At 40.4% G+C, this 23,161-nt stretch overlaps 1 protein-coding gene across 1 annotated transcript in view; it reads left to right on the top strand.

Moving 5' to 3' along the window:
- Positions 1-13,803: 13,803 nt before the first annotated feature.
- Positions 13,804-23,161, top strand: part of PPP2R3A (protein phosphatase 2 regulatory subunit B''alpha) — a 201,869-nt gene continuing 192,511 nt past the window's right edge. Inside the window, exon 1 of the mRNA XM_043999189.1 lies at positions 13,804-14,068. The gene's annotated coding sequence lies outside the window, so the exon portion shown is untranslated. The remainder of the gene's footprint in view (positions 14,069-23,161) is intronic.

The following is a 23,161-nucleotide window of genomic DNA, read 5'->3' on the forward strand; positions in this document are numbered from 1 at the left end:
ACAGGAATAAATGAACTCTTCAGCTGGAAACAAGATACAATCTCCAAGAGAGATCATAAGAAAGAGAAAATGATCTCACTAATGGGAAGTCTACTCTGCAGTCTCTATAAGTGCAAAGCCTAGAAGTGAAAGGGCTAGTTTCCCATACAAGCTCACCCCTCTAAAAGTGCCAGCCTGTCTTTTAAAAGTTCACACCAAGGGGCAGAGCCAAGATGGCAGAGGAAAGGCTGTAACTTTTGGAACTCCCCACAATCTGTCCACATACCTCCAAACAATGATATAAGACAATTTCTATACCAACATAACCCACAACAGAACAGAGTGAGATAATTTTCTAGCCAAAGATGGCTTAAAAGGGTGGCAGGGAAGGTCTTCTGTACCAAGCTGAGAAGGAGTGCAGCAGCCAAGCCATGCAGATCCAGCCCCAAGCAGGCTGCACCTACAGAGCCTCAAAATCATCAGCTTCAATGGCTACTTCTAAAACTCAGTTTACAGAACGGTGAGGGGTTCCAGCAGTTTGCTGGTGGGAGATAACAGGGGTCTCTGCTGCAGCTGAGTCAGCGCACTGTTGTGTTGCCCAGGAAGCAGAGTCAAGTGGCAGCAGCCCAGTGGGGGAGGCGCACAGGGACACCAAGCTTGCAGACCACAGAGAATCAGATTTCTGCTTCCAAGCTAAAGAGCAAGCAGGCCTGTGGTTACTTAGAGGCCATGCAGGCTGAGAATGAGCCTCTCCTTAAATCATACCACCTGGGACCCCCTGAAGCTTGGGTCAATGCATCCTGGAAGCAGTGCTCCTTTAAGAAGGAGTTAAGGGCTAGGAGATAGACTGGGATAATGAGCAGGCAGAAAAAAACAGCCAACCATCGAAAGTTTCTTTGGTGACAAGGTAAATCAAAATACACCCTCAGAAGAAGACAACAAAGTCAAAGTTCCTACATCCAAAGCTTCCAAGAAAAATGTGAATTGGTCTCAGGCTATAAAAGCACTGAAAAAGGATTCTGAAGATAAAGTAAGAGAGGTAGAGGGAAAAGTAAGAGAGGTAGAGGGAAAAAGTGGAAGGAGAAATGAGAGTGATGCCAGAGGGTCATTAAAAAAAAAAGTCAACAGCTTGAAAAGCCAAATTGGTCAAATAGAAAAGGAGGTACAAAAGCTCTATGAAGAAAACCATTGCTTAAGAATTAGGAAAGGGCAGGGGGCAGCTAGATGGTGCAGTGGATAGAGCACTGGCCCTGGAGTCAGGAGTACCTGAGTTCAAATCTGGCCTCAGACACTTAACACTTACTGGCTGTGTGACCCTGGGCAAGTCACTTAACCCCAATTGCCTCACCAAAAAAAAAAAAAAGGTATTTAAAAAAATAATTAGGATAGGGCAAATAGAAGCTAAAGACTTTATGAGAAATCAAGGCATGATAAAGCAAATCCAAATGAATAAAAAATAGAAGGCAATGTGAACTATCTCCTTGGGAAAACAGCTGACCTGGAAAATAGATCTAGGAGACATAATTTGAAAATTATTGGACTACCTGAAAACTATGATCAAAAAAAGCTTAGATATCATCTTCCAAGAAATTGTCAGGGAAAATTGCCATGATATTCTAGAAGCAGAAGGTAAAATAGAAATAGAAAGAATCCACTGATCAACTCCTGAAAGAGATCCCAAAATGAAAACTTCTAGGAATATTATAGCCAAATTCCAGAACTCCCAGGTCAAGGAGAAAATATTGCAAGCAGCTAGAAAGAAACAATTCAAATACTGTGGAGCTATTCCAGGATAACACAAGATCTGACAGCTTCTACATTAAACAAACAGAGGGCATGGAATATGATATTCCAGAGGGCAAAGGAATTGGGAGTACAACCAAGAATCTCCTAGCCAGCAAAACTGCATATAATCTTTCAGAGGCAAAAATGGGACTTCAATTAAAAAGAGGACTTTCTGAACTGAATAGAAAATAGACTTTCAAATGCAAGACCCTAGAGAAGCATGAAAAGGTAAACAGGAAAAAGAAATCATGAGGGATGTTAAAAGGTTAAACTGTTTACATTCCTACATGGGAAGATGATACTTCTAACTCATAAGAACTTTCTCAGTATTAGGGCAGCTGAAAGAAATATACTTAGAAAGGGGGCACAGGTGAGAATTGAATATGAAGAGAGAATATCTGTAAAGTATTTATTTTGTGTTTATCCTCCCTTTTTTGTGGGGCAGCAGGGTGGGGTGGCTAATGTCTGGAGCCAGATTTGGGCTCAGGGCCTCCTGGGTCCAGGGCTGGTGCTTTGTCCATTGTGTCACCTAGCTGACCCATGATGACATCTTTAAAATAAAATTAAGGATGGGGTAGCTAGGTGGCACAGTGGATAGAGCACTGGCCCTGGAGTCAGGAGGACCTGAGTTCAAATCTAGCCTCAGACACGACACTTTCTACCTATGTGACCCTGGGCAAGTCACTTAACCCCAACTGCCTCACAAAAAAATAATAATAATAAAATTAGGGTGTGAAAGGAATATACTGGAAGAAAGGGAAAGGGAGAGGTGGAATGGGGTAAAGTAGCTCACATAAAAGAAACAAGAAAAAGCTTATGGAGTGGAGGGGAAGATGGGGAAAGAGGGGGAGTGAATGAGCTTTACTCTCATCAGAATTGGCTCAAAGTGGGAACAACATACACACTCAAATAAGTATAGTAATATATCTTGCCCTACAGGAAAGTGGGAGGGGAAGGGGATGGGGTGGGGAGAGGTGAAGGAAGGGAGGGATGATTGGGGGAGGGGGCAGTAAAAAGCAAAACACTTTTGAGGAGGGATAGGGTGAAAAAAGATAGAAAATAGAGTCAATATCAAGGGGAGAGAATAAGATTGAGAGTATTAAAGTTAGCAATAGTAATTATGAAAGAAATGATGAGCAGGATGCTATCAGAAGGACTTATAAAAAAGGCAATCCATCTACAGAGAAATAACTGATGGTATCTGAATATAGATTGAAATTTTTTTTTGTTAGTTCCTCTTTCTAAATGTATTTTGTCTGTTTTCTTTCACAACCTAACTAATGTGGAGATGTTTTGAATGACTTCACATGTATAACTTATATTGAATTGCTTGATTTCTTAGGGAGGGGGAAGGAGGGAGGGAGGAAGAGAATTTGGAACACAACATTTTAAAAAATCAATGTGAAAATTTATTTTTAAATGTAACTTGGGGAAAATTCTAAATAAATTTGTTATTTTTTTAAATCACAGCAATCAAAAATCTTTTTTTACCCTCTATAGGTCATCTCTCAAACATTGTCTGCAACCAACTAAAGCAAGTCCCTTAGGAAACATATGCAACATTATGCTCAGCATTCTCTCAGCCAATCAAGAGTCCTGCCTTTGGTTTTCGTGGTACTGCCAAAAGGGGTGTTACAAAGTAGTTAAATAAAAAGTAATTCAAGAGTAAAGGCACTAGCAAATTGAAGGAAAACATGAAAGGCTTCATGTATCTAGAAAAAAGAAAAGTATTTTATGAGTCAAAAGTAATAAAATAAATGAGAAAGTAAGAAAGGAGTGTATTCTAGGCATGGAGTGAGACAAAGGGATAGAGGTGGGTAATGGAGTTCTGTGTATGAGGAAAGGAAAAGGGCCAATTTGGTTGGTCATAGAGTGAGGAGGAGTAATACATAGTGAGGCTGAAGAGTTGCGGCCAGGTTGTGAAGAGCATTAAAAGCTGAAGAGAGGAGTTTATATTTTATTCTAGAGACAAACAATAGCTACTGGAGTTGACTGAGCAGGGAGGTGACCTGGTCAGATCTGTTTTTAAGGAAAATCACTCTTTTAGGATTATCACACGCTTGCCTATATAAAATCACACAAAGCTAGTTAGTGGTAGAACTAGGACTCAATGACTTTTTCACTGATATATAGCAATGACAATCCCAGGCAGTCTACCACAGAACCCTTACAAGTGACAGAAGGCATAAAGGAACTATAGAAAGTAGCATGGTACAGTGGAAAGAATGCTGGATTTGTAATTTCTATTTTGTTCAAATCTAAGCTTCTGCCACCTTGGGTGAGGCACTTAATCTCTGAAATTTATTCCATCACCTATAAAATGAGACATCTAGTTTAGATGATCTAATTCTAGGATTGGCTTAAATTCCTATGACCCTATATGTCAATAAAATTAAACAAAATTTAGTGTAAACTTGTCTTGTCTGATTATCTAATTGTACTTTTGTGAGGAGAGAAGCCAAGCAAAGAGTAATTGAAGACATTTTTCTAGCTTAATTGGTTCCTGAAGTTAGACTAAGAGAGATAGTGAAAAGGGGTGGAGGCCTAGGGACTGTATGTATAGTCTTCTTTTGTTTGAAATAACAGAGACGAAGCATTCTTATTGATTGAACAGAGAAACAGATATCTTGAACAAGTGAACATATTAATATCCTTGAAATAAAATTCTTTAGGCCACTGCCTACTGAAGGAATTGTGGGAATTAAGTGAACCACAGTGACTCCATCTTGTGACTCATTTCTTTTTTTTTTTTTTTTTTAGTGAGGCAATTGGGGTTAAGTGACTTACCCAGGGTCACACAGCTAGTAAGTGTTAAGTGTCTGAGGCCAGATTTGAACTCAGGTACTCCTGACTCCAGGGCCAGTGCTCTATCCACTGCATCACCTAGCTGCCCCCTTGACTCATTTCTGGATATAGATCCATTCACTTTCTATTCAAGTATGGATGTAGTCCAATTTTTGTCTTGTGAGAAAAGTTTTTTTTCAATTATAGGACAGGTGGGAAAACTTTATTTCATTGTTTTAACCTAGCCCTGTATGGCTGGGAAGCTAGACCACCTCTACCTATTGCTAAGAGACCCATAACTAAGGACTTAGGTTATGCTGACCAGAAACCCAGTCAGATCTGAAGATTAACTCAAGAAGTTAATCAGTTATTGTTTCCATGTTGCTTTGATTGATTATAGCCACTTGTGGGGAATAGACACCTCTTTTTCTGATTTCAGAGAATCTCACCTATTCATTCTCCCCTCCCAATTTGGAAAGTCTCTAATCTTTCTTCCAATTAGAAATCAGATTACCTAATTTTGTATCCAGGTTGTTTTCTTTCAATTAATTGGTCTCATTAATTATTTTCAATGCATAAAAATCTATCTCCTCCTATATTTGGGGTTGAGAGTCAAAGTTGAACAGAACTGATTCCAATTTGTTATGCAATTGGCATGCATTGCTTAATAAATTGATATGCTCAGAAACTTGAAACCTTTGTTTCCTCAGTCATTTCATCTTTTACCAACCACACTTGTCTATCTTTGCTTAAACTCTCCCTTTCATTACAAAGGCAAAATTTTTTAAAAGTCTGTCAATCCTGCTTTTATCTACTCTTTTTTTTGGTGAGGCAATTGGGGTTAAGTGACTTACCCAGGGTCACACAGCTAGTAAGTGTCAAGTGTCTGAGACTGGATTTGAACTCAGGTCCTCCTGAATCCAGGGCCAGTGCTTTATCTACTGTACCACCTAGCTGCCCCAAAAATATTATCATTACTCTCTTTTTTTTTTTGGTGGGGCAATGAGGGTTAAGTGACTTGCCCAGGGTCACACAACTAGTAAATGTCAAGTGTCTGAGGCCGGATTTGAACTCAGGTCCTCCCGAATCCAGGGCCAATGCCCCTTATCTACTCTTTTATATGCTTGTGAATCTTTTTATTAAGAAATCTTGGGGGCAGCTAGGTGGCACAGTGGATAAAGCACCAGCCCTGGATTGAGAGGGACCTGAGTTCAAATCCGGCCTCAGACACTTGACACTTACTTGCTGCATGACCCTGGGCAAGTCACTTAACCCTCATTGTCCTGAAAGAAAGGAAGGAAGGAAGGAAGGAAGGAAGGAAGGAAGGAAGGAAGGAAGGAAGGAAGGAAGGAAGGAAGGAAGAAAAAGGAAGGAAGATAGAAATCTTGAAAAGGCGTTATCCATTACAGAAGGTTAATAGAGTATACCTTGTCATTTAATTTTATATATATATATATATATATATATATATATATATATATATATATATATATATATAAAGAGAGAGAGATTGCCCCTGCTAAGTATAAGGTGCTATACTCTGTTCTGAGGTTTGGTCCCATAGCTTAAAAGTAAGATCCTAGAAAGTGATTAAAAATTGAATTTTAATCCTGTTTGTCAAAATGTCCCTTGACCTTTGCCTATGGGATCTCCTAAAGGAAGCAGGGGCATTGATTTCCTAGCATTAAGATGATACTTTTCTGATCTAAACCATAATAGTCATTGTAAAAGATTTTACTAGAGCACTTCTACTTTCATTAAGCTCAAGAATGATACAATCATTAATTAATGTCCTTCACTTTTAGCCTTCTTCAGTAACCCCAATTTGTACTTTATTCCCCACTTCCTCAAAAAAAAAAAGTTCCTTCCTCCCCAGACCTGGCATAGACATACTTGTGCTTCCCTAAGTAGAGTGACTGACATCTTGGCAAATGGCAGGCATTTTCCATCCTTTTATCTACCTCCCCCAGGGGCTGTCCAGTACACCTGGCCTCATTAGAGTCCTTCCCAGAATGAGCAATTGGCCTGGCACTGTCAAGCTAGCTTTGCCCTCCTAAAATACAAGGAAGACCTTCAACTTAGACCAAATTAATTCAATGATATAGCTCACTAAAAGGTGAATTTTATTAAAAGGCTTTCACAGAGCACCAAGAAGCCATTACAGTCACCATTTCTGGAAAACTGTTTATTAATCCTATATAAATCAAGTAAGTACTCCCCTTTTCTCTGCATTTGTTTACAAATTTGGATTTTTGAATATCAGGTTTTATTCAACTACATGCACAGGACCCCATCATTTTAAATAACCAAGTAAAAAAACCCACTTTATTAAAGAAATATAGTATAACCTCATGTAATAGTGTATTTGGCTAATAAGGAATCAGTCCTTAGAATATACTCAGTATTTTCTGTGGCCAATCCACTTGGAGGAGTGGTAAATCTGCTTCCAGAAATGCATTAAGGAAGGGCCCTTCCTCCCTACTGCTCACCCATTCAGAGAGTGTGAAGGTATTCAGATATTCTCTGATTCTTTCCTAATGGCTTATTGTCATAATGACAAAAAGTCTTTTAATTGGTGACTGGGCTAGAAGTGAATGTGCATACAAAAGTCTCAAAGGAATGGAATAATTGTCTCTCATCTGTCAGCTTTTGAGTGAAGAGGAAGAACTATTGTGGGTCTCTGCTTGGGGACCAAGGGGCCCTCTCTCTTCCTGGGCTGCCATGAGGCTGTGAACACATGATACTGGTATGTCTTGTCTTTGTTATGTTTATCCTTCCCTGATCTTAGGTGAATAAATATCAGAGATAGACCAGATCGGGTTATAATTTTGTGAGTTTTAAAGGTTAGAAGACACAGCAACTGGAGTCTATGGCAGAGTCTACTAGTAGTCATGGCATACAAAACTAATAGTTAGTCATGCTGCTTGACATAGCTCACTAGTGAATTGACTTGGCAATCAAGGAACTATATCCTGCAAACAAAGAAGTGACTTATTCAATGGCTATACCGCAGCCAGAGGTGAATTTACTGTAGTAAATGTTTGGTATTCACCACTATGTTTGAGTACCCTCTATCAGAGGATTGAGTAGATATATACCCTTAATTTGAGGAAGTGAGTAGTCATTTTGTACTTATGTCTTTGCAATACTTTCTCAGTAAATATCTTTTTGTAAAAGTTAATTGATTTGGGGCAGCTAGGTGGCGCAATAGATAGAGCACTGACCCTGGATTCAGGAGTACCTGAGTTCAAATCCAGCCTCAGACACTTAACACTTACTAGCTGGGCAAGTCACTTGACCCCAATTGCCTCACCAAAAAAAAAAAAACAAAAAACAAAAACAAAACTTAATTGATTTCAGTTGGTTAAGTGATATTGAGGAGAGACCAACTGGTTAAAGTGATATTGGGTATATATTAACTGATGATTGATATTGGGGGAATAGCTGGAATGGGGGGGGGAAGGTTTGAGAATGATAATATTAAAAAGACATTCCCTGGGCAGCTATGTAGTGCAGTGGATAAAGCACTGGCCCTGGATTCAGGAGGACCCGAGTTCAAATCCAGCCTCAGACACTTGACACTTACTAGCTGTGTGACCCTGGGCAAGTCACTTAACCCTCACTGCCCCACAAAAAACAAAACAAACCAAAAAAGACACCCCCAACCCTCCAGGGTCATACCTAGAACATAGACACACTATACAACATACATAATGTTAATTTGTGGTTTTCTGGGTCAATAAGGTGCCCACAGAGACCTGTTTCTATTTGAGTTTGACACCACTGATGATCTCTAAGGCTCCTTCGTCTTTGCAAATTCTATGTTTCCATTACAGCATAAATCTCCAGAACCACTTTAAATCTCCCACAATAGAGAGCCTGAAGAGTCAAGTTTACATAATGAAATGTTTACATAAATACAATACACATAAATATGGATTATATTGTGTTTATGGAAAAGGAGATAGAGAGGTGTCACTATGCAAGCTGATATTGTCAAGCTCTTGAGACAAACTACTACTAGGTTATGATCCCTGAGGAAGTTGGTTCTGTGTCTTATGTAATCTTTGTATTTCCTCTAGAACTTTAAACATAAAGCTTGAAACATATTGTTAAGTAGGGATAGCAATAGAGACTGGACCTGTGATTTCACTTATTATAGGGAACTCCTGAATTAGGAAACTCAGTGTTTCAATGTAGGTTGGCACGTTCTCTGCATTTTATAGGTTTAGAAAGATGCCTAAAATATTGGGGGGGGAGGGGTCAAGTGACTTCTCCAAGGTCATACAGTCTATATGTGTCAGAGGCAAGTCTTAAACTGATACCTCTAGAAGAACTTTCTAGTCACTGAATCATGTTACCATTATGCCTACTATTAAGTACATACTTACTAAATGTGTATTGAAGTTGGAACCAGAGATCAACACACAAAGTCAGCATATCTGAAGTTGGACTAAAATTTAACGAACTATACAACTTCCTCTCTTTCTATCCTACATACCACCAAGCATTGGACAGTAAACTTTTGCAAAAACTTCTCATCATACCTATTTCCCAAAAGGGTTATGGATCAAATGAAAATGTATGTGAAACGTCTTAGAAAAATACAATGGGCTATACAAACCTTTTTAAGTGACATTTTCCTGACAAACATTAATGCTGTTAATACATTTTAACTAAATGCCATTATAACTTTATGTAACTGAAACTATGGGATGAAAATTGAATGGTCAGTGACTATGAAACATTAACATTGTGTTTTCATTTTAATTATTCAAATAAGATGAGTTATGACTGCATGCTTAGCTATCACTTCTCAGAGCATTTACTTCATGTAAAATATCACTTTTGATACTAATAGGATTAGTCCCAGGGAAAATTTCAAAGCAGGCAAATTTTGTTTTTCACTAACTTTTCCTCTCTATACTTTTCTCCTGCCTCTCTCATAGGAAGCTCATTGTTCTGGTCCCTCCTGATTAAAATACCTGATGAACTAATTTATACTATATCGCTAATAACAATGCATGGCCTCTCCCACAGTTACTTACTTTTGGGGAGGGGGGGCAATGAGGGTTAAGTGACTTGCCCAGGGCCACACACCTAGTAAGTATCAAGTGTCTGAGGTCAGATTTGAACTCAGGCCCTCCTAAATCCAGAGCTGGTGCTTTATCTGCTGCACCACCTAGTTGCCCCCTGGTTACTTCCATTTTAAAAGGGGCTGCCAAAAAGGGGGATTATTTAAGCCAAAAGAGTGAATCTATAATGTTAGGATTTCAAGTGCTGTTGCACATAGAGGGGAAAAGTATGGACTCAAGGGAGATAAAGCTAGAAAGCACCTTAGAAACCAATTCAAACTTCTCATTTTACAGATGAGGAAACTTGTACTAGAAAACATTTGACTTCTCTGAGCTTCACAAAATATATAATAGAATTATTGATTTAAAACCGGAATCAAGACAATCCAGTCCAATGCCCTCATTTTATGAGGAACCTGAGAGGTCAAAATGATTCACTCAAAGATACACAGGTAGCAAGTAGCAAAGCCTGGAATGAACCTTAAGTTTTCTGACTTAAAGACCCTGTGTTCTTTCCTTTCTATGACAATAATCCCTTACATGTAAGTTATAAGAATCAAGAATTTCATAGTTACAAGGGACATCAAAGGCTACATAATCCAACTCATACCTGCATGATACTCTCTTCTATATTGTACCTAAGAAATAGTCATTCAGTCTTTATTTGTTGACCTCCAGTGTGGGTGAATCCGCTTCTTCTCAAGGCAGTCCATTCCACTTTTGGAGAGTTATCATTGTGGGGAAGTTTTTTAACAAATCAAGCCAAGTTGCCTTTTCACAATTTCCCTTAATTTCTCCCAGTTCTGCCAAGCCAAACAAGTTTAATCTCTCATTTGGACAATAGCCCTTCAGATGGCTGAAGACAGCTATCATGTCTACTCTTAGACTTCTCTTATCCAGAATAATTTTATCTTCACATGGAATGATCTTGAGGTCATTTGCCATCTTGATTACCCTCCTGTGGACCCAGACTAACAATTTCCCTCCTAAAATGTGCCACTCACAAGGGAACACAATAACCCAGAAGTAGTCTGACTAGAGCAAAGTATAATAGGACTAACATCTCCCTCATCCTGGATGCTATGCTCCTTTTGAACATAACCTAAGATTATATTAGCTTTCTTGACTATTATATTGTGCTGTTAACTCATGATGAGCTTGCAATCCACTAACACCTCCATATCTTTTTCAGATGAGTTACTCTTCAGCCATTCCTCCTTTATCCAGAAAAATGCAGACTTGATTTTTTTAACCCAAGTATAAGACTGTGATGCATGAAAAGTTTGAGAGACATAGTTTCTGGATTATTTCATTAACATTAATCATGTTAGCATATAATTAATAAAAAGGTCAGTGATGCTCTTGAATGCCAAAGACTTCTCATTGGAACCCACTCAATGCTTATATGCCCTTGGAAGATTGGGTGCTTCTGAGGGTGCCTAGCAACTCTGATTGGTTAACAAGTAATGAAAAAATGAATATTATTATGAGAGGTGGACTTATTCTAATGAGGGTCTGGGGGACATGATCACTCAGTCTTGGTCAAAGAGACTTAATCTATACACATATCACTCCCATCTAGGGTAACCAAGACAAAAAGGGGAATCCACTTTTACCCAGACCTGTCTGAGTAACACAAACAATGGGCCAAAATCCATCAATTTACCTGAAGAAAAATTTCTTTACCTTTTGAACAGATTTGAGTTTTCCATCTCATTATCAGCCCTGCACTTCAAAGGTTGCCTTAATAACCTACAAGGGTTGATTTATAAATGAGGAAGTAGAAAAGGAGAAAACCCTTAGTACTATTTCAATAATTGGTTATTAATGTGAGAGAAATAATCATGTCTCTCAAGACTTTTACACTTATCCCTACTGATTATCATTTTATTAGGTTCTACCTAAAATGCTAGACTCTAGAGCTCTTTTTGGATGCTGATCCTGTCATCTGGTGTGTTAGCTTATATGCCATCTGAAAATTGGATAAGCATGTTACCTATGTCTTTATCCAAGTCAGTGCTATGTTAAACAGCAAAGAGTCAAGCTCAGATCCCTGGAGCACTTGACTACATATCTTCTTAAAAGTTGATTTTAAATCATTAAATGACTGACTTTTGGGTCTAGTCATTCAGTCAGTACCAAATCCACCTAACAAACCCCAAGCTTTCTTCCTCCCTCTCTCCATGGCAAAAACTGTCTGAGCGACTTGGTCATATGTTTTGCTAAAATCTAGGTAAATTGTATCTAAATAAATGAAATCTAAGTAAGCATACCAGTCTAAAAACCCTGTCAAAAATGGAAATGAGAATATTTGGACAATACCCATTTTCAGTGAAATCATTCTGGCTCAACACTATTTCCTTTTCTGCACATTCAATAGCCATTCTTTTAATTATTCATCCTGGCATTTTGCAGGAATAAAAGTCAACTTCATTGGTCTATAGCTTGCAAATTCTATTCTTTCTTTTAAACAAAAATCGGGGCATTTTCCCTTTTCGAAAATCTGTGGAATCTCTCCAGTTCTCCAGTCTTTCAAAAATCCTTCACAAAACTGTCAGTTTTTAGTATCCTAGGATATAATTTATCTTGGATCTAGTGACTTGAACTCAGCAAGGACAATTACTTACTTTATTTATCTACTTATCTCTACTTGTCTTGGGCACCAACTCATTACTGGACATACTTGTTCATTATCAAATGATATAATGTAAGTGAAGCATTTCAAGCCCAGACTCTGGATTTGGGTTTAAATCCCACATTTGATGCTTTTTACCTGTGTGTCCTTATTACCTGTAAGTCATTTAATCACCTGAGGTCCTCATTTGTAAACAAAGAGGTCTCACTAGATGGCTTCTGGGGTGTCTTTCAGAACTATGTCTATGATGCTATGATCTCACTTTGCAAAGCTTAAAGCCCTATATAAATGGCAATGATTATTATTGTTATAGTGTACTTTCCAGTTCACAGATTATTCTTCCTGACAGAAAACAGTAGAAGAGAGACAGACGGAAGGGGGGGGGGTGGTGAGGAGAAAGAGGTGGGAAGAGAAAGGGAGACAGAGAAGGGGTAGAGAGAAGGGTGGCAAGGAAAGAAATAGGGGACAGAGACGGGGGTGGGGGTGGGAAGGGAGGAAGGGGGGGAAGAGAGAGAGAGAGAGAGAGGTGCTCTGCCTTTTTTCCCCTATATGCTAAGATCAGTCTTGCCTAATGAAAACGGGGTTGTTGGTTTTGTTGGGATTTTTATTTTTGGTCTGATTTTCAAACAGTAAACCTTTTAAAACAGCTTTCCTTTAAAAAAAACCATAAAAGCAGATAAGCGGGGTTTTGAAATTTACGTGAAATCTTAAAAATGTCCCCATTTCAAGTTATTTAGAAATGCCTGTTCAGGCAGGACGCACAATGCGAAAACCGACTGTGCTTAATTAATCTTTTGGGCCCCATCTGCGCTTGGAAAACAGCGAAAATCCGCTTCATTGACTACAAAGTCGAGGTAATATAGACACAGCATTAAAGCGCTGCTTTCCAGACTCGGCCAATTATACGGAGCTAATGAGGTGTGAGAGAGCTCTGTGTGTGTGTACGTGTGTCAGACCGGGCTGGGTCGGAAAGCTAGAGGTTGTTAAGAAGGGGGGAAGAGAAGGCCTTGGGGGGCTTCAGAGCACCTCCCCATGCTCACTCCTCCCCTCCCGTCGCCTCGAAGGATCCCAGGCTTAGGGGCTCAACCTTCGCGCCGCAAATCACTGCCGGCAAAATAGGAAGAAAAAAAAAGGCAGGTTGAGACGACCGTCTGTCATCACACAGTGGGTCAAAAGAATAGGGACAAGGTCTAGACACTAAAAGACGGAGTGGGGGGGAGGTCATGCGACACACGAGCTTTTTTACCTCTGGAGCTGCAGAGGGCTCGAGTTGGCTGAGGCGGGAACGCGCGTGCGCCCCTCCGCCCCCCCCTCTCCTCGCCCCCTGTAACCCCCCACCCCCCGCCCCACTCCCCCGCCCGAGACACACCGGGCTCGCGGGCGTGGGGCCGTTGCCGCTTAGGCCGGTTGGCTCTCGAGGTTCCCCCAGAAGCCTCCCTGGAGCCCCGCCCTACCCCGCCCCCTTTCCCGGCTCTGGAGGCTCCTCGGCGGGCCGAGGCGAGGCCGGGGCCCCGGCTAGGGCGAGGCGAAGGCGCAGGCGGGGCGGGCCCGAGAGCGCAGCCCAAGCCCGGGAGGCGGCTGCTACGGTGACTGTGGGCTGGTCTCTCCTCACACACATTCCCACTCACACACGCACGCACGCGCACACCCACACACCCACACGCCCCCCTGGACTCCTGGCGCTCCCCGAGGCGGAGCGGGAGTACCAGCTCGCGGGCACCGACGCCGCCGAGAGCAGCGGGCTCGGGTTTCTCCCTCGGCTCGGAGCGGACGAGGAGGAGGAGCCGGAGCCGGAGCCGGAGCTTTCAAGGTACGGACGGGGGCGCCCTCCGCACGCGGCCGACCCCGGAGCCCAAGGTCCCGGCTTTGGCGCACCGGGGGCCGAGGCCGGGGAGGCAGGCGGGGCCCGCCCAGCAGCCCCCTGAGGAGGGGGGGAGGCACGGGCAGAAGCGCGGGACGACTGCACCCCCCCCACACACACACACACCCCTACCTCCCACGGCGCGGTCAATGTCAAGGTCTGTGAGGGGAGGGTCAAGGGCTCGCGATCCCCCCTCCCCCCTCGCCGGCTCTGGGCTGGGAAAAGTGACTCCTGGGGCGTGAGGAAGGAGCGGGGCGGGCATCGCCGAGCCTGCCCAGGTTCGGGGGGTGGGGCACGGGGAGAGACTTCCAAGCAACCAGTCAGTAAACATTGTCAAACTAACCCTCCTGTGTGCCTGGCTTTGTGCTGCGCTCTGGAAATAAAATTGACTTTTATTTACATAAAATAAAATGTTTTAAAAAAATGTTTAAAGGCAGAAGACAGTCCCAAAGGGCTCCCTTTCACTGGGTACAGACAAGGCAATGGGAAGACACGGAGAACCCTCAACCCCACTTTGCCCTAGTGCAGTTCCGTGCCATGCTAGGAAACTTGCTCATCAGCCCGGCAGGGAAGCCAATGCCAGCGATTTGGAAGAATTGAATTCTCAGATAATTATTTCCCTTCCCCCACTCCCACTTTGCTTAGCCAAAGAAGGATGTGTCACAAACTTCATTTCATGAGAGCATGTTTTGACCCCCTGGCAATTCGGAGGATGGCTCCCCGAAACAAAGTTAAACGGTAATCGTGTTTTCGGCAGTTTCCATGATAGCTTCTGGCCCCGGTTTATGACAGTCTGGAAAATTGTTCTTGTGTTGGATGGAGATCGAAAAGCTGTAGAAGTAACTAGCTGTGAATAGGGGGATCGCACCAGCTTTATACAGCCTATGGCTTTGGTGGGATACTAAACCATGGTTTAATGTGCTTTGCTCATACCTCAGACTTTATTGAAATGCCACATGCAGGTTTCAGTTTGGAGAACACTCAATGTAAACCAGCTGGTCTGGGGCTTTGTCTTAGTGTTGAATCTAAATCCAGTATGCTTATTCTGTACTTCTAAGTACTGTTTGTAACACACTAGCTCTTCAGAAGGAAGTGGTTGTAAAAGGAAAGGAAATTGTTAGTGATTAGATTCTCCCATTAATATGAAATTAGATTAAGGTGTCTTTAAAATGTGGGGTTTCTTCAGATTATAATTAGTTTTGAAACTCAAAATACATAATTGTAAAAGATCAACTATGTAGATCACCTCAATTTGATAAAGTGCCCCTACAAGTTCTATCATTTACTATAACAATCCTGAAACCCTTAGAACTATAGCTCCTTGCTCATTATTCTCAGGTCCTATTTTCTTGAAACCTACTATTATGAACTTTAAAATAGTCATACTTGGTCAAGATCCATGGTCTATTGAAACTCATTGTTTTGTCTCAGAGGGAAATACTATAGAAGGGGATATATGTGAAAAGGAACACCTTTTTTCTGATGACACCCTCAAATGTTATGACCTGCCAACAAATTTTTGGAACAAAAACTATACTACTAGCACTACGCCATTGGGACAGTGACCAAGATTATTGCTTCTTGTTTATGATCTCAAACATCTTAAACAAGGTTAAGTTTTAAATAGTCTTTAAATAAGTTACGTTACTGGACCCTGATGGGCAGTGCTGGCACATTGCTGGTTAGGAATCGGGCAATCAAGTGCCTACTATGTGTTAGGTTTTGTATGTATAAAAAATGAAAATAAAACAATCTACTTCCAGTGAGCTCACATTCTGTAAGAGAAACAATATATGCATGTAAGTAAGTACAAAATATATGCAAAGTAATTTTAAATATTCATTTATTAAGTGTCTGTCTTATGCTAGGCAGTGGGGAGTGCAAATGAAAAAAATGAAGAAAGAAAAAAAGACTGCCCCTAATGGGCTTAGATTCTGTGAGGAAACAAAAGGTACTTGTAAATAAGTACAACACATATACAAAACAATTTATATGGGGAGGGGACACTAGCAGTTTAAGGGATCAGGATAGGCTTCTAGCATTTAAGTTGGTAGCACTTTGAGCTGGTTGAAATAAAAGGATTATGCTTGTGGGTTGAACTTATTGGAGCTGCTATAATAGTAAACTGAGGGTGGGGCAGCTAGGTGGCACAGTGGATAAAGCACTGGCCCTGGATTCAGGAGTACCTGAGTTCAAATCCGGCCTCAGACACTTGACACATACTAGCTGTGTGACCCTGGGCAAGTCACTGAACCCCCATTGCCCCGCCCCCCCCCCAAAATAGAAAACTGAGTGCTTCTTTCCCTCAGACTTATACTTTCTGCTCAGCTTCCTTGGCCTTAAAGGGGCCTCTGCTGTATAAAATGTTATGAATTACTCTTTGTAGGGGTCAGTTTATGGGACAAAAAGGTATATGAACACTGTACTACAACTCAAAATTTGGCTGCTACAAATCCATGTCCATGGCTAGTTTTGAGGCATTCACTTTCAGTGGTTAAGGGGCATTTCAGGATCCCAGATACTTCCAGGATCAGGACATTTGTGAATGTGTACATTTAGTTAAAGTAGGGCAAGGACCTGTTTGGTTCCAGAGGTCCATTGTAATAATCTTCCTTAGCCAACTTTTCAGGGGCACTGTCAAGGGGGAAAAATTTAGGATGAACCCTTTGTTATATCTTGTTACTCTTGAAACTGTTAATGGCCTTTGAGTTGTGCAGTGGTATATATTAAATGACTACTCACCCACAGGTCCATCTGAAGTCTTTGAGGGGGAAAGATGTGATGGATAAACAAAAGTGGAGGCCAAAGAATTGATTGTTTAATTTATCATTCAAATCAAAGGGACCAGCATTCTTGTATTGGCCCAGGTTCACAAGAGATTCTAAACTCTACACTCATGTTTTATATATGCAATCAGTTGCCATTTTTCAATAATTCTCTCATCAATAACTCTATTCTAACACAGCCTCCTTAGTTCAGGCCCTCACCACTCTCCCCTGGTCTGTAACAATAGCTCTCTAATCTTTTCACCATATCCAGTCTCCCCCTTCTCCAGTCCATCCCCCAGAGCTGCCAAATTCATCACAGGTTTGACAAAATCATTCTCCTACTCAAGAAGCTTTAGTCTCTATTCCTCCTCCCCCCTTGTATTCAGAATAAGATTAAAACTCCTCCGTTTAGTATTTAAGGTCCTTCACAATCTGGCTATTTTTTCAGGCTTGTTACACATTACTCCTCTCAACCCCCACACACTCTGTGCTCCAGCCAGACTGGCCTACTTGCTGTTTCTGGTATGTGACATGATGTAACTGACATTCCATTTCCTTCCCCTAGGCCTTTCTATAGGCTTTCTTTCATGCCTGGAATCCTCTTTCTCTTCACCTTCACCTTTTGAAATCCCAGACTCCCTCCTCTGTTCAAGTGCTGCTTCTTTTCTAATTCCTTTAGTTGTTAGTCCCAATTCTAAATCATATATTATTTTATATATCTCCTGCATTTCATTACCTGTGGATATATTGTGTTCACCTAGTAGAATATAACTACCCTAAGGAGATTGACTCGCTTTTGTGATACATAATAGGCACTTAAATGCCAGTTAATTGTCAGTTAATTAATAATGACTCCCACTTGAATAAGTGCATGGACTATATGCTGCCAGAGGTCATTAAGTTATTGTCCAGGTGCATAATGATGGCATAGTTCAGAGTCTAAATACTTCATTCATAAAGTATTGAAAGACAAAGGAGGTATTAGAACAAATGATAGTTCGGTATTCAAAGTCAATAGATTGATACAATTTTCATTCATTATCCTCCAAGATACAGACCAAAGTACATATTCTCCATCTCCCAAAGGTATAGTTTTATACTTATGATAGCTAGTCTAATCTAAAACAAAACCTTTTAAAGGCTGTGAGTCACAACCCTATATGGGGTTACATAACTGAATGTGGGGGGGTGGGTCACAAAAATTTGGCAGTAAACATTTGATTTGTATACCTATTTTATATACCTACATACCCAGGGTTGCAAAAATTTCTTGGGTGAAAAAGGGGTCAGGGTCTCAAACAGAAAACATTTAAGAAGCTTTGATCTAAGAGACTTGATGTAATGAATTGAATAGTGTTAGAATCATAGAATCTTAACATTGAAAGGGACCAAAGAAATTATTGCATCCAAGTCTCTCATTTTATATATGGGTAGATGGAGTTACAGTTACAAATTGAGCAATTTTCCAGATTAGTAAAGTGTCGGAGTAAGACTATAATGTAGGTCTTACTAGGAAACAAATAATTATTTTTCTTTTTCTTTCGTTTTTTTTTTAATGAAGAGTTCTAGAACCTTAGCCAATGATATAAAGTGATTGAATAAATCCTCCTTCAAATTCTTAGTGTTGAAACCATAGAGTGCCACTGTTTCTAGTTTATATAACGAGTACTATATATCTGTTCCAACAACATCTATTACCCACTATCAGCTCTGTGCGTAACTGATGCAGTAGCTATGTGCTGGCCTTTATTAAGCTGAAGATATATTGATAGAATTGTTATTTTCCTAGCAGGATATATTAAAGATAATCGAATAGAGGAAAATGTTGAAATAAATGGCTGGTTGATTGCTTCTTCAGATCCACTCTTACCCCAGAGCCAGTTTAATTGGAATGTATTTTGCAAGTAGGGAGAATAAAGAACTATAGCCCCTAGAGCATTATAAGTAGTTTATACCACCTAAGCATTGGACACAGTACTGCAAAATACATTAATTATGATGTAATTAATTTATATTGCATGAAAAGTTACATTGTAACCACTTAAATTTATAGTTGTTTCTATCAAAATGATAGATGTTGTTATGCTACTGCTACACCTCTAAGTTGAAAAATAACCATTCTTTTAAGAGGTATAAATAAATACTTACATTCACTAGCAACATTGGGGGAGAAGAGAGGCAAACTTTTCAAACTTTGCCCACAGCGCCAAGTGTCATTCTAGTTACTAGCTAACTCTTTATTTCTTCTAATAAAGCCTGCATTTTCATCAGTCTTCACAAGGAAATGGATTGTCTTTTGTAAACTTTGAGGGTGATCTGTATGTCCAAGATGAATTGTTCTGATATTGAAGCCAGTGACTGGTTTCGTTTGTGTCTCTGTACCCTTGGCCCTTAGCATATTAATTCAACATTCTCTTTCAGATATCAGTAAACTTCTTTTGTGTCCAAGTGAGCTGGCCGGATAAAACATCTGAACATACAATCCTAGGCTATCTCAACATAAAGAATAAAAGAAGTTGGGGGCAGCTAGGTGGCGCAGTGGATAAAGCACTGGCCCTGGATTCAGGAGGACCTGAGTTCAAATCTGGCCTCAGACACTTGACACTTATTAGCTGTGTGACGCTGGGCAAGTCACTTAACCCTCATTGCCCCACCAAAAAAAAGAGAATAAAAGAAATTCTCAGGCATTGCACTCAAAGATTGTTCTCTTGTAAAAGGTTCTCGTTCTTGTGAGTTCTTCTCTCTTAACTAATACATGTTCCTAATCTTACTGTAGATAATCCCTAAAACTGTTTAGACTCTTACCCTGAGTTACACAGCTCTCTTGATTTTGTAATTGCCTCAACTCAGTCAACAGCTAAGATTTGGTTCACTGACTCTGAGATTATCTGATCCATAAATATCACCATAGCCTATACACTACTGTTACCCAAGAACCCATCACTAGATATCAGCATTCCCAGTTATTTTTAGAAAGAAGATGCAATGATGAAGGTATAGGTATTATATATGCCCAACTCCTACAATTGATAAAGGACAAGGCTGTCTTATATAGACAACACCATCAGGAAAAGGAAAATGATATTCAAGAATATTGTCCTTGAGAACAAAGACAGTTTTGGTTTTTGTCTTTGTATCCCCAGGATCTAAGTGCTTTGCAAATGGGAGCCATTTAATAAATATTAGTCGTTGAATGAACAAATGCACTACCAAATGCAACTTCATTAGTCCTAGTAGTTCCCAAGAGGATCCTATTCTATCCTCACCCCTCATACAGTCTTCTGGAAAAATTTCATGGGGCCCTACGATTGTTGTGTAGTTTTATAATGAAAAGTTAATACCTACAACCCAGTCCCAAAAATTTCCTTATAATGTTTGGGTCTGTTCAGACCTTATAATGTTTGGTTTACCAAAAGACAGTGTTACTCAGTGGGCAATATCTTTTCTTTTAAAAAAAAGTTCTTGGTAAACATTAAATTACTGTATATGTATGAATTATAATCAGTTACCTGTTGAACAACTTATGGGAATTAATCAGAGGAACAATCATATCTTTGTCAACTTTTGAATGGGAACTTCCCAACAGGGAATTCAACTTCTTACCTTGCTACCTGGGGTCTAAATGCAACTATTCACCCAGTAACTCCAGGAAGGATAGACTCTACACAAGTGGAATGCATCTAGTCCTTGTTGACTCTAGAAGAAAAGAAACACTGCTAATACTTTGATTTCTGCCATTGGTATGTACAAAACAAATACTTCTTTTCCACATAACCAAAAAAATCTGAAAGAGAGGGAAGGGGAAGTAATCAGTTCCATCATTGAAGTGACTCTTATGACTGGCCTTAAGAATGAAGGACTCTTTCCCACATCCACCTCAAAGACATATCCTGTTATCACATACAACTAATGTTGATGGTGCATCCCTTTTGTGGACAAACATTCTGAATCTATGTCAGACTTGGCCGGTGCCTTGGGCAATTTCATTACTCATTTAACAAAAACTAAAGTGCTTCCTATGTGCCATGAACTATGCTAAGAGCTAGGAATGCAAAAAAAAAAAAAAAGGCAAAAATAGTCCCTGCCCTTAAGAAGCCTACATTCTAATGGTGAAGACAGTAGCTACATAGAAGATAAAGAGTAGAAGGAAGTTATCTTAGAAGGGAAAGTATATGTACAAAATACATCCAAAATAGAAGGAAAGTTACCATAGAAGGGAAGACACTAGCAGCTGGGGGAGCCGCAGAGGTGGCTTTTAAGCTGATTCTTGAAGGAAGCCATGGATTGTAAAAGATAAGGAGGGAGAAGCCATGGATTCTAGGAGGTAAGGAGAGATACCATTCCAGGCATAGGAGAAAATGTCTGCAAAGGCACAGAGCTAGAGATCAACTAAGCTACATCATCCGAAGTATATCAGTGAAACCTCTCTTCTTAAATCTCCTATACTACTTCCTCCCTCTTCATCTCAGCAGAGGACTTCACTTCTTAATTTACTGAGAAAGTAGAGATCTTCTGTTGCAAGCTTCTTTTCCCTACTAAACATTCTAAAATCCCTCTTCGTTCTTCATCCTCTTCTCCTATGCTTCTCTGTCTCTGATGAAAAGGTAACTCTTCTCCTTCCAAAACCAACCCTATCACTTTTATCTTTGGTCCACTCAGCTTCTCAGAGCTATCCTGTTTTTATCATACCTTCTCTTTTTTCTGCAATCTCTTCTTTTCCACTGGCTCTGCCCCATTGTCACAAAATATGCCCAGGTCTTCTAATTCTTTAATTTTCTTTTTACTTGGTCCTATCATTCCTTCAATCTGTCTTCCAAAAATCTCTCTCTTTCATGGTCAAGATCCTAGAAAGGGGCCATCACATTCATTGCCTCATTTGTTTTTAAATTCTCATTTCTTGATCCCTGATGATAACCTGGTTTTTTTTTGTTTGTTGGTCTTTTGGGGGTTTTTTTTGCAGGGCAATGGGGGTTAAGTGACTTGCCCAGGGTCTCACAGCTAGTAAATGTCAAGTGTCTGAGGCCGGATTTGAACTCAGGTACTCCTGAATCCAGGGCCAGTGCTTTATCCACTGCACCACCTAGCTGCCCCCTATACTGCCTTTTTATATATTCTGCAGCCCAAGCAAACTGACCTCTTTGCTTTTTCTCATTCACAACAGTCCATCTCATGTCTCTTTGCACAGAATCATTCTTCCTCCACCATACCTGGAATGTGCTTACCGCTCTTCTCTGCCTCTTAAAATTCCTCATTTCTTTCAAAGCTCAGCTCATGTAACACCCACCTTAATCCTTTCCTCATCTTCCCAGCTGCTAGTAACTTCAGACATGGAATTATCTCCTCAATTTACCCTCCTTGATTTCCATCTACCTCAACACTACTCCCCCAATGTCCCACTCCATCTGCCCACCCTTTCCACTGTGCCCTCTGAAACTCCCTCTCCATTGGCAACAAACTTCCTTTCATTCTAAATTTCTTCCTCTCTTGCTCCTTCTGTCCTTTATGTGTTGTTTCCCCCTGTTATAATATGAGCTTCTAGAGATCAGAGATTGTCTTACTCTTCTGTTTATATCCCCAGCATTACCATAGTGCTTTACATATACTAAGTGCTTAATAAATGATTTTTCATTCATTCATGCATTCATCATTCATCTTTGGCACTCAGTGAGTAATGTCTGGCTTTGTTTGGATGACACTCCATTCTTGGCCATCCTTTTCAGCACTGGTTACACTATCTCATAACCTCCAACTCACTGATCTTAGTGAGGACATTTGAATATTTCTTCCTCCTCATCATAGACTCTTATGCTATTATTACTCAGCAACCTCTCTTCCTTTTAGATTTACAACTTTTTAATTTTTCACTCAATCCAGATACTAATGGCCTTTATCTACCAATTCTTAGGACATCCTACCTCCTTTCTTAATGAATTCAATGCCTGGCTTACAATCTCCCTCTCTTCTCTTCCCCTAGTTTCTACCCTCAAACTAGGAGACTTCACCGTAAACGTCTGGTGTGCTCACAAATAACTTAACTAGCAAGTTCCTCAGTCTGTTCAGTTCCCATTACTTACTCTTTTTTTTTTTAAGTGAGGCAATTGGGGTTAAGTGACTTGCCCAGGGTCACACAGCTAGTTAGTGTTAAGTATCTGAGGCTGGATTTGAACCTAGGTACTCCTGACTCCAGGGCTGGTGCTCTATCCACTGCGCCACCTAGCTGCCCCCCATGACTTACTCTTTCACTCTATTGCAGGTAGATACAAAAATGGTCAAA

This window comes from Dromiciops gliroides, chromosome 3 (assembly GCF_019393635.1).
Source record: "Dromiciops gliroides isolate mDroGli1 chromosome 3, mDroGli1.pri, whole genome shotgun sequence".
Taxonomy (NCBI): Eukaryota; Metazoa; Chordata; class Mammalia; order Microbiotheria; family Microbiotheriidae; genus Dromiciops; species Dromiciops gliroides.